The sequence below is a fragment of the Tiliqua scincoides genome, chromosome 1 (assembly GCF_035046505.1).
Source record: "Tiliqua scincoides isolate rTilSci1 chromosome 1, rTilSci1.hap2, whole genome shotgun sequence".
NCBI classification, from domain to species: Eukaryota; Metazoa; Chordata; class Lepidosauria; order Squamata; family Scincidae; genus Tiliqua; species Tiliqua scincoides.
Window position 1 is genome coordinate 303752233 of NC_089821.1, and position 10647 is coordinate 303762879.

The window sequence follows — 10647 nt, forward strand, 5'->3', positions numbered from 1 at the left end:
ATATGGGAGAAAGGGCAACTTTATTTCATGTTACCAAGAGAAGCAGAGGCTGAGACCTGCAGCATCCGAGGCAGCAAAAGCCCCTGTGGTGCGGGGAGGGACCTCTGGGCGGTACCAGAAACCTCTGCCCCCAGGCGGGCATGCACCCGACTCCGAGTCACGCCCCGCTGCTGGGACAGCGCGTCTCATCCATGTCTATCCCTTAAGGGGAAGGCAGCCGGACCGCTGACTGCACCACCTCGAGCCGCTGAGCCTCTGAGGTGTGCCCCGCGGTCCCGGCCAGGGCCCCGTCTACGTCCTCGTGCCGCCAAGCCCCTGAGGACTGAAATAGGGTTCGGCCCTGCCTATGCCGCCTGAAGGTGCATGCCAAAGTCCCATTCACGCCTCCTAACCCGCACCACCTGCCCTCTTAAAGTGACCAATGGCAGCTTGCAAACGGGGGGGGATGTAACCCCCAGGCCCATAACAGTCTGGGGTAGGCGAAAAAACTGCCTGCCCTCAGCCAATCTTGGCAGGCAGCAAAAAATTCCTACCCCGGCCCCAAACGGCGACCAGTTAAACTCAGACTGCCTCTAGGGCAGGCGGGCGGGTATTCCCACAGTGCCCACATGCACAAGGAGGAAGAGGGCTGGGTCTCGTCCCCTTTCAAAAGGTCCGTTGTGGCTGCCAGACCCCACCCCCTTCACCTCCCCCTTGGGGAGGGACTGGACTCTCGTGTCCCGGCCAGGCAAAACAAACTCCGAACACCTCTTTAATTGGGTGTCCGGGATTCTCATCTGTTTGGCCTTTAACAGCTTTCAGTTGCACGCTCAGGATCCGGTGAAGCGGAGCTCCACAGGACCTGTCCCCTCCCTCCCTGCTCCCTCCCCCCACCACACCTCCTCTACGCCCTCCCCCTGCCTCCCCTGCCCTCCCCCCGCTTCCCCCTGCCTCCCCACACACCCCAACATACCTCTCCACCACCCAGTGATCCGGGTGACTGCCGAGCGACAGAATGCAGACCCAATGCCAGAGCTGGCCCAGTGTGGGTTCGTGTTAGGCTAGCTCCAGTGCTGGGCCTTATGGCACATTTATGACAGTGCATGCAGGTGGCGACCAGCGCGCGATGTTCAGGATTGAGCCCTTAAAGTGCAAACCAGAGCATGCTTTCTGGGGATTTGACAGGTTTCTGGGGATTGGACAAGTTTCTGGAGGAAAAATCCATTAAGGGGTACAAGCCATGAGGTGTATGCGCAACCTCCTGATTTTAAAAAAAGACATAGTGGAAATGGAAAAGGTGCAAAAGAGAGCGACTAAGATGATTACGGGGCTGGGGCACCTTCCTTATGAGGAAAGGCTACGGCGTTTGGGCCTCTTCAGCCTAGAAAAGAGACGCTTGAGGGGGGACATGATTGAGACATACAAAATTATGCAGGGGATGGACAGAGTGGATAGGGAGATGCTCTTTACACTCTCACATAATACCAGAACCAGGGGACATCCACTAAAATTGAGTGTTGGGCGGGTTAGGACAGACAAAAGAAAATATTTCTTTACTCAGCGAGTGGTCGGTCTGTGGAACTCCTTGCCACAGGATGTGGTGCTGGCGTCTAGCCTAGACGCCTTTAAAAGGGGATTGGAAGAGTTTCTGGAGGAAAAATCCATTATGGGGTACAAGCCATGATGTGTATGCGCAACCTCCTGATTTTAGGAATGGGTTAAGTCAGAATGCCAGATGTAGGGGAGAGCACCAGGATGAGGTCTCTTGTTATCTGGTGTGCTCCCTGGGGCATTTGGTGGGCCGCTGTGAGATACAGGAAGCTGGACTAGATGGGCCTATGGCCTGATCCAGTGGGGCTGTTCTTATGTTCTTATGTTTATGTTCTTATTTTAGAAATGGGCTATGTCAGAATGCCAGATGCAAGGGAGGGCACCAGGATGAGGTCTCTTGTTATCTGGTGTGCTCCCTGGGGCATTTGGTGGGCCGCTGTGAGATACAGGAAGCTGGACTAGAAGGGCCTATGGCCTGATCCAGTGGGGCTGTTCTTATGTTCTTATGTTCTTATGCTGTGGTCTGCACCGGCTCTTGAGTGTTGCAAATGTGCCATAAGGCATGTTTGCACTGACTTGGGTCAGCTGTGCTGGTGCGCACCGGCTTGCAAAGTCTGGATCCAGCCCCCGCACTTCCTGATATGTTTGTGTTAGAAGAGGGTGGTGGGAGGCAAATGGAGGTGAGGGGGGTGTTTTAGTGGGGGGAGGGCAGAACAGGAGGCAGATCAGGCCCCATAGGGCAGGCTGGGGCTTGACATGGGATAAGGGGTGGAAATATCTCCTCACCCTGAGTTGATCTCCAGCTTGCATCTTACCTGTGCTGGATACAGCTCAGGCCACTGTGGCCTGACTGCATGCCAGCACAGGTTGGGATTGGACTGTAACAGGAAGGCAGAATTGCTGATAAGAAGACAGGCTAGTGGAGAAAGGTCATAGTAATCTAGATCATCAAGAGATGCACAAGCGTTGTACCAGGAAGTTCAAAAAAGATCTAACACAGGTAGGACATGGGGGAAGGAAAGGAGGGAGGGAGGCCGTATATTCAGCGGGGATTATGTTATTAGCAATATAAAACCTGGCCGGTTTTGTAATACCATTACTATCCTAGAAAGGTTTTGCCATCTATTTTAACCTTAGCGCTAGGTGTGACATCAACTACGTGGTAAATATGTCTATTTTTCTCTGCGGAATTACAGCAGAGAGAGGTTAGAGGCTGCTCCATTTCATTATTTATTGTGTCAATTCAGTGCAATTCAATATATTGTGTTAATTTCCTTTCTCTCCCTTTTTAAAGAAATAATCCGTCACCCGGATTGTAACGGCCCCGTCTTTTTAATGGAAGCACAGGAGGCAATGGCATTGAAATTGGATCGGACCAAATGGAATCATTATTGCGCGTCCATCGAGAACATAAATGGCGCCATCAATCGAAGTGTATAAGACAGTGCCCAAGGTGTTTGGAGGAGGCTTTGTGGCACATCTGAAGTATGCCGAGCCTCTGTGCACCTTGGAAGTGCAACAGCATGAATTAAAAAGGCGCACTTCAAACATCTCCCAGAGACCCATTATCCGCAGATTGTATCCACAATGGACTCCTTTGGCACTGTGACTGTCCATCATGTCGATATGCATTTCATGAATCCTCGACACAATAGATCATAGGGCTTTTGTCCCATCTGTGTGCGGAGAGGAATCCTGCCCTCCACAGATATTCACGCACTCGCTTTCTTAAGGCCATTTTTATAACCCTGGAGATTGTTTTGAGCTTTCTGTTTAGACAAAGGTTGAGGAAATTGTGATAGGATGAATATGGAAAATGAACAAGCACCAGGCACGCGGGGTTTGTGCTTGCACACCTGTGAGACACCATTGTTGCCATTGTGTTTGGTCGTGTATTGGTTGATTATTTATGTATTTATGCTGGGCTTACAATGAAAAGCACTTTAAAAACATCAAATTAAAAAAAAATCAAACAAGGACACAATAAAAAAAACCAATGCAGGCTGCACAAAAACCTTCTCTCTTGTAGCCACCCATTTAAACTCCATAGGTGAGGGTAGACCGTGGACCTCAAAAGATTAGCTCAGCAGGATATGGTAAGGCCACACCTGGAGTATTGTGTCCAGTTCTGGTCACCACATCTCAAAAAAGACATAGTGGAAATGGAAAAGGTGCAAAAGTGAGCGACTAAGATGATTACGGGGCTGGGGCACCTTCCTTATGAGGGAAGGCTATGGCGTTTGGGCCTCTTCAGCATGGAAAAGAGACACCTGAGGGAGGACATGATTGAGACATACAAAATTATGCAGGGGATGGACAGAGTGGATAGGGAGATGCTCTTTACACTCTCACATAACACCAGAACCAGGGGACATCCACTAAAATTGAGTGTTGGGAGAGTTAGAACAGACAAAAGAAAATATTTCTTTACTCAGCGTGTGGTTGGTCTGTGGAACTCCTTGCCACAGGATGTGGTGATGGCGACTGGCCTGGATGCCTTTAAAAGGGGATTGGACAAGTTTCTGGAGGAAAAATCCATTACGGGTTACAAGCCATGATGCGTATGTGCAACCTCCTGATTTTAGAAATGGACTATGTCAGAAGGCCAGATGCAAGGGAGGGCACCAGGATGAGGTCTTTTGTTATCTGATGTGCTCCTTGGGGCATTTGGTGGGCCGCTGTGAGATACAGGAAGCTGGACTAGATGGGCCTATGGCCTGATCCAGCGGGGCGGTTCTTATGTTCTTATGAGGTTCATAAAGGCAGTGCTTCTCGGGCACCAGAGTCAGTTAGATGCTTCCTTCCATATGATGCCCCTGGGGAGAGTCTGGATGTCAGCACTAGAGCATTATTGTTTTACATACATAAGGTCCCAGCTTCAGTTCCCAGTATCTTTCCCAATAGGGTTAAATATTAAAGCAGGGTTTGGAGAACAAACCCTGCTTGAGAAACTGGAGAGCCACTGCCAGGCAATGTAAAGTTAAGAGGAACAATGGTCTAGAATGGTCTGACTCAAGATAAGGCAGCTTGATAGTCCACATCAGCAGCAACTGTTACCCTGCACATGCCCAATCTCATCTGATCTCAGAAGCTAAGCAGGGTCAGGCCTGGTTAGTACTTGGATGGGAGACCGCCTGGGAATACCGTGTGCTGTAGGCTTATACCATAGTCTTTCGAGACTGAAGGTTGCCAACCAGTCCATATCTATAGAGTCAGGATGGTGTGGTGGTTCCGAAGTCAGATTTAGATCTGGAAGATCCAAGTTCAAATCCCTGCTCAACCATGAAGCTTCCTGTGTGACCTTGGGACAGTCACACTCTCTCAGCCTTACCTACCTCAAAGGGCTGTTGTGAGGGAGGAACAAAAAGTAATGGAGGGACCCTGTACACCACCTTGAGCTTCTTGGGATGGTATATAAAAAAATGTGAAAAATAAATAAATGCCTAATAAGCAACAATACAAACCAGACCCTAGGAAAAGGCTACATCTCACAGCCAGAATCTTGTTGGTTTTTTTTTCTACAACAGAATTTGGTCTCAAGCATTTACCGTAGGCCAAGTTTGTTTTCGCCACTTCAGCAATTGGCCTACCATTTGCAGTGGCCATCACTGCAAGAGGATGCAGCCAGCAAAGAAACTTGCGCCGTGCTTATGTATATCGCTTCTAGGCAATCATTCAGTAATACGTCCCCACATCCTGCCTTTGCCTTCAGTCAAACAAAGTAGAAAATGAATGGCGCTTTACATACTACTGTAAATACCAGTGATCAAAAAGAATAGAATCATCCAGGCCAAAGCAGCCTTGTCAGGTGGATATGTTGTCAGTCCGTATTATGGAACATCAATGGTAATGAGTTTGTTCTAAAACTGACATCTTAAGAGAGCCTCTGTCAGCTCCCTTTGTAGAGCAGGCCTAGGGGAAAAAAATAGGCTGAGGAGAACTGCCATTAAATATGATTTTTTTTCTACTTCCCCTCCCATCAGCAAGTGCAGTCTGAGATCAAGCAACCAAGGCTACGACAAACCAAGCTCCAGCCTTAAACCAGAGGTTCCCAAATTGTGCGCTCATAGGGGTGCCATGTCATGTGGCTTCCTCCTGGCTTGCCAGGCCAACGTTGCTTGAGATGCTGGGAGAATCAGCAGGATGGATATGGGTGGTGCTTCCCCACCCTGGTCTCAGCCCCTTTCCTCCCCCTCTTGGTAGGTGATTGGTGGACAGCCATGGCCACTTGCTGCTTGCGGCGGTAGCCTGGCTGCTCTGAAATGTGCGTCACCTTTTGCAACCACCCCGAAGTATGCTATGCCTCGAGAAAGTACCTTTCGGATCAGGACATTAGTCACATTGAAATTGGAATTCTGTAATGTGGTCTCCAAGGATATCCTTGAAAAGTGGTCGAAAACTTCACCGGATCCAGTGCACAGTAGCACAGGTTCTGGTTGGGAGCATGTGACTCCTATTTTACTCTTGTTTTTTCTAGGTTCATCATGCCCAGACTTTTAAAAAAGTGAAAATCTGCCTGCTCTCCCAGCAGCTCATCGTTCGCTTGCTCTGCCACCTCCTGCCAGGTTCCCCCCACATTAACACCTTATTGGTTCCCTGCTCTATCATAATTACACCTAATTGGCTCTCAGGACAATCAGTTTCATTGGTCAGTTTTGAGTTAAGAAAATCCAGTTTTTGTTACATAACGGACAGACTGGTTAGAGAGATGCTCTTTACACTCTCACATAACACCAGAACCAGAGGACATCCACTAAAATTGAGTGTTGGAAGAGTTAGGACAGACAAAAGAAAATTTTTCTTTACTCAGCGTGTGGTCGGTCTGTGGAACTCCTTGCCACAGGATGTGGTGATGGCATCTGACCTGGGCGCCCTTAAAAGGGGATTGGACAAGTTTCTGGAGGAAAAATCTATCACGGGTTACAAGCCATGATGTGTATGTACAACCTCCTTATTTTAGAAATGGGCTATGTCAGATGCAAGGGAGGGCACCAGAATGAGGTCTCTTGTTATCTGGTGTGCTCCCTGGGACATTTGGTGGGCCGCTGTGAGATACAGCTGGACTAGATGGGCCTATGGCCTGATCCAGTGGGGCTGTTCTTATGTTCTTATTTTCTCATTACTTGACCATAAGTTTTGATAGAATAGAGATATTTTGATGTGAGAGATATTTTCATTGCATTCCGCATTAAATTCTGCATTGAATAGTGTACGACATGATGGTATTATTCAAAAAAAATGCCTAGGTTTTCACAATTTTGGCCACTTGTGTTAAGCTCAGGTTGTGCCCCCCCCCCCTCCAAAGCTTGGTACCCGGTACATTTGCTATCCCCTGCACCTCCTTAGCTACACCACTGTGCATCCTGCATTTGAGCAAGCCCTGTTCCTCTCAACACCTCCAAATTTAGCAGCAAACTTTTTTGGGGTGCTAGTCAGCTGCTGCAAAGTGTTCTAGGGTCTTCCAGTACTTCACGGATTTCAGAACAGCTTCAGAATGGCTGCTGCAAATTCAAAATGGATGCTGCGGATGCAGCAAATAGTTCAATATGGCCTCAGATAGCTTCAATTTGACCTCAGATACGGCTTCAATATGGCCTCAGGTAGCTTCAGGATGGCTGCAGATGCCTCTAGTAGCCAATGGCCTGGCAGCGGATGGTGCAACGTAACTCTCTTGCTCCTGCAGATAACCGAATCCGCGGGAACAGAGTTCACAGATAGGGAGAACTGTATTACATCTGTTTCCAGAGTTTTGTATTAGTCAAAGCAATGGGTCTGCTGGTTGCTTTATGGGGACAGTTTGAAATGCTGGAACTTGGGTTGTTCCATTTTATGCATTCACATAAAATGTCATTAATTGAATGCAGAAAGTTGAATGCAATTCACATAAAATGTCATTAATTGAATGCAGAAAGTAAATGGGACTTTATGTTGGGGCATTCATAAACATCCATTTTCTGTGGTGGTGATGTGGTTTGTCAGTCTCCCTACAAAGAGCTACTTTTCCTCTAGTCCGTCATCTATACCTTTAGTGTAACCCCCACTGCATCTCTCAGCATTCCTCTACCCTGAAGCAAACCACTACCCTCGTCACAGTGTCCATAAAGTCAAAATATTAATCAGTAAGCCTGCTCCCTTACTTCAATATGTTCTGCTTCACGAATAATCCAACCAGAGCCTTTGCAACCACATTGTAATTTACAAGCCAGCTGGAGCACAATACATTTTTAATTAAAAATTAGGAACAAGCAGATACGGGGGATTAATAGTTGTCTTATAATTTTATAATTTTCAATATATACCACCATAGAAAAGACAATCAAATATAGGTACCATCTCAGGGATATAAAATTGGATATTTATTTTTTAATGGAAAGAGAATTTCAGGAATGATTGAGGCATGAAGTGTTGATGAATTCAATCACGGAACAAATGACAGTCTTGATATAGGGAAGGTTCTCCATCCATGGGAATTTGAAAGCCCAGGCAGACAAACAAAAGAATAGCAACTGTTTATTTGGGCTAGTGGCACCCAAAGCAGCCTCCTTTATTATTTCAATAATGTTCATTAGTGGGTAAAGTGCTCTATGATTCTTATACCGCCAGCAAAATGCCTGCCATTTCGATTGGAAGCTGGGTTTGTGCAGAGGGAGGGAGTGCATAATGCAAATGCCCCTCTGGGATATTGTGCGCTCCTGTGTGCTGCTCTGATCTTTGCACATTCTTGTAGTGTGCACCGGTAGCGTGCTGCCAGGAATGAATGGCAAGTTCTCATAAGTGCAGGACGACAGCCCTTCCTGCGCCCTTCTTGCAACAAGACCATTGTGAACCTATCATCAGGTCCAGTGGGGCAAAAGCCCCAGGCGGGAGGCACCAGGACCCTGTGGAAGCCTCTCTGAGGCTCCCGACGGGGGTGGAAACAGTTTAAAGCATGGAACGGTTTAAACCTCACAGAGGTTTCTCTGATGCGTTCCTGGATCGCACAAGGCTCAGGTGAGGGTGGGGATTTCTGCACAGGGACAGCAGTAGCCCCGCGGGTGGGGGGGCACCATCGTGGATCTTTGCCCCGGAAGCAGTGCTGGGAAGGTCCGCTGCCGGCTGGATCAGGTCAAGGGCCCATCTAGTCCAGCTTCCTGTATCTTCCAACTTCTCCCTTCTCTGCCCCACAACACAGTGCTTTACTTTCCCCCAAAGATATGAATGGATGAACGGATGGATGACAGTCATTCACTTCCATGGGAGAAAGTAAAGGAATGCACTCAAGTGTGAGATTTTGGTTCTGGCTAAGCCCAAGTCCTCTGCCTGGTGAATCAAGCCTGAGTAGCTTCACTCCATAGCTTCGCCTGAATTCTTCTACTTGGTTACCCTACAGAGTGAAAGAATGATGGGAAAAGGCTTTTCTATACATATACACATGCAAACATTAGGAAAGGCTATTAACCTTTCACCATGGCAAGGCCATGGCTAAGGGGAAGGGATGGCTTCCTACATAAGTAGAGCCCCCCTGGATCAGGCCAAAGGCCCATCAGCTTCCTGTATCTCACAGTGGCACACCAGATGTCTCAGGGAGCACTATCCCCTCAATGGAAAAGTTTTGTGATAGCGACATGCTTCTTGAAAGCCTTTTCAATGTGCGAAGGGAGAAAGGAAAGAAGATGCTCCTTTGAGTTGTACAGTTCCCCAGGGACCTAATTGCAAAAGAATTGATTGCAACACAGCACTTAATCTTTGAAGCAACTCATTCAGACAGCCAAGCCGGAGTTGATCAAGGCAGCTGCCGGTAGGACAAGAATCTTCCAAAAATTAGCAGCATTTGAGCAGTGGTACTAATTGCAGTTGAAAGAGTCCCTCAAAGACTCTCCTCCTCCATGTGGCTGTACATGCGGAAAGGGGGAGGATTCCTCCCCTCCCTCACCCAATCCTATGAAGATTTCCTGACAAATAAAACTCAAACCTTTGAAGGTGGACGTACCCCAACAGAATCTCCATTCTCCCCCCCCCCTTTTATTCCTGAAAGCAAATCTGTCAGTGGCTTGGAAAGCTTCAAATGTGAAACACCAACAATTAAAAGCTTTGAAGGGGAAGCATGCCAGTAGTGTGGAAAGTCTCCACTGGGACCGTGCCTTCATCTGAAGGGTAGGGAAGGTTCTCCATCCATGGGAATTTGCATAAGCAATGAAAGGCTTTGAAGCAACCTCCTCCCGTCCTGGGAGACACAAAGTCTTTGAAGTTATTAAGCATGTAGTAATCATTTTGAATAGGTAAATTTTTGAAGAGAGGTAGAATAAAATATGCCCAGGCCTGTGGTGTAATCCTGCCGTATTTTGTCAACAAGCAACAAATGCAAAAAAAAAAAAAAACGGGGAAAGGAAAGAGCATAGGGGAATTTGCATCTCTGACATAGGCTTGGTGTGTGATTCGTAGTTGAATTTTGCTTGGATTTTTGTATATATGGAATATGGAGGGAGGAAAAGGAGGGGAGCAATGCCCTCTGCATCATGCAGAACAAATATTTGCACAGCTTGGCAGCTTGAGAGAGTTGCCACCTTCACATCTGTCCAGAGAAATGTGTGTTCAAAAGTATCATGGTTGATGCTGCCAAAATCTGAAATAGTTTTGAATATTCAGAATATGGGTTTGCCTAGTATTTAAGGCAATACAAAAGAAAAAGAATATTTCTTTACTCAGCATGTGATTGGTCTGTGGAACTCTTTGCCACAGGATGTGGTGATGGCGACTGGCCTGGATGCCTTTAAAAGGGGATTGGACAAGTTTCTGGAGGAAAAAACCATTATGGGTTACAAGCCATGATGTGTATGTGCAACCTCCTGATTTTAGAAATGGGCTATGTCAGATGCAAGGGAGGGCACCAGGATGAGGGCTCTTGTTATCTGGTGTGCTCCCTGGGGCATTTGGTGAGCCGCTGTTAGATACAGGAAGCTGGACTAGATGGGCCTATGGCCTGATCCAGTGGGGCTGTTCTTATGTTCTTATGTTCTTATATGCAATGCTAGGTCATCAGAGGGGGGCCCTTTTAACTGTGCTGCCAATGAAAGAGGTGAGGAGAGTGGCAGCAAGAAACAGGGCCTTCTCGGTGGCGGTGCCCTGCTTGTGGAATTT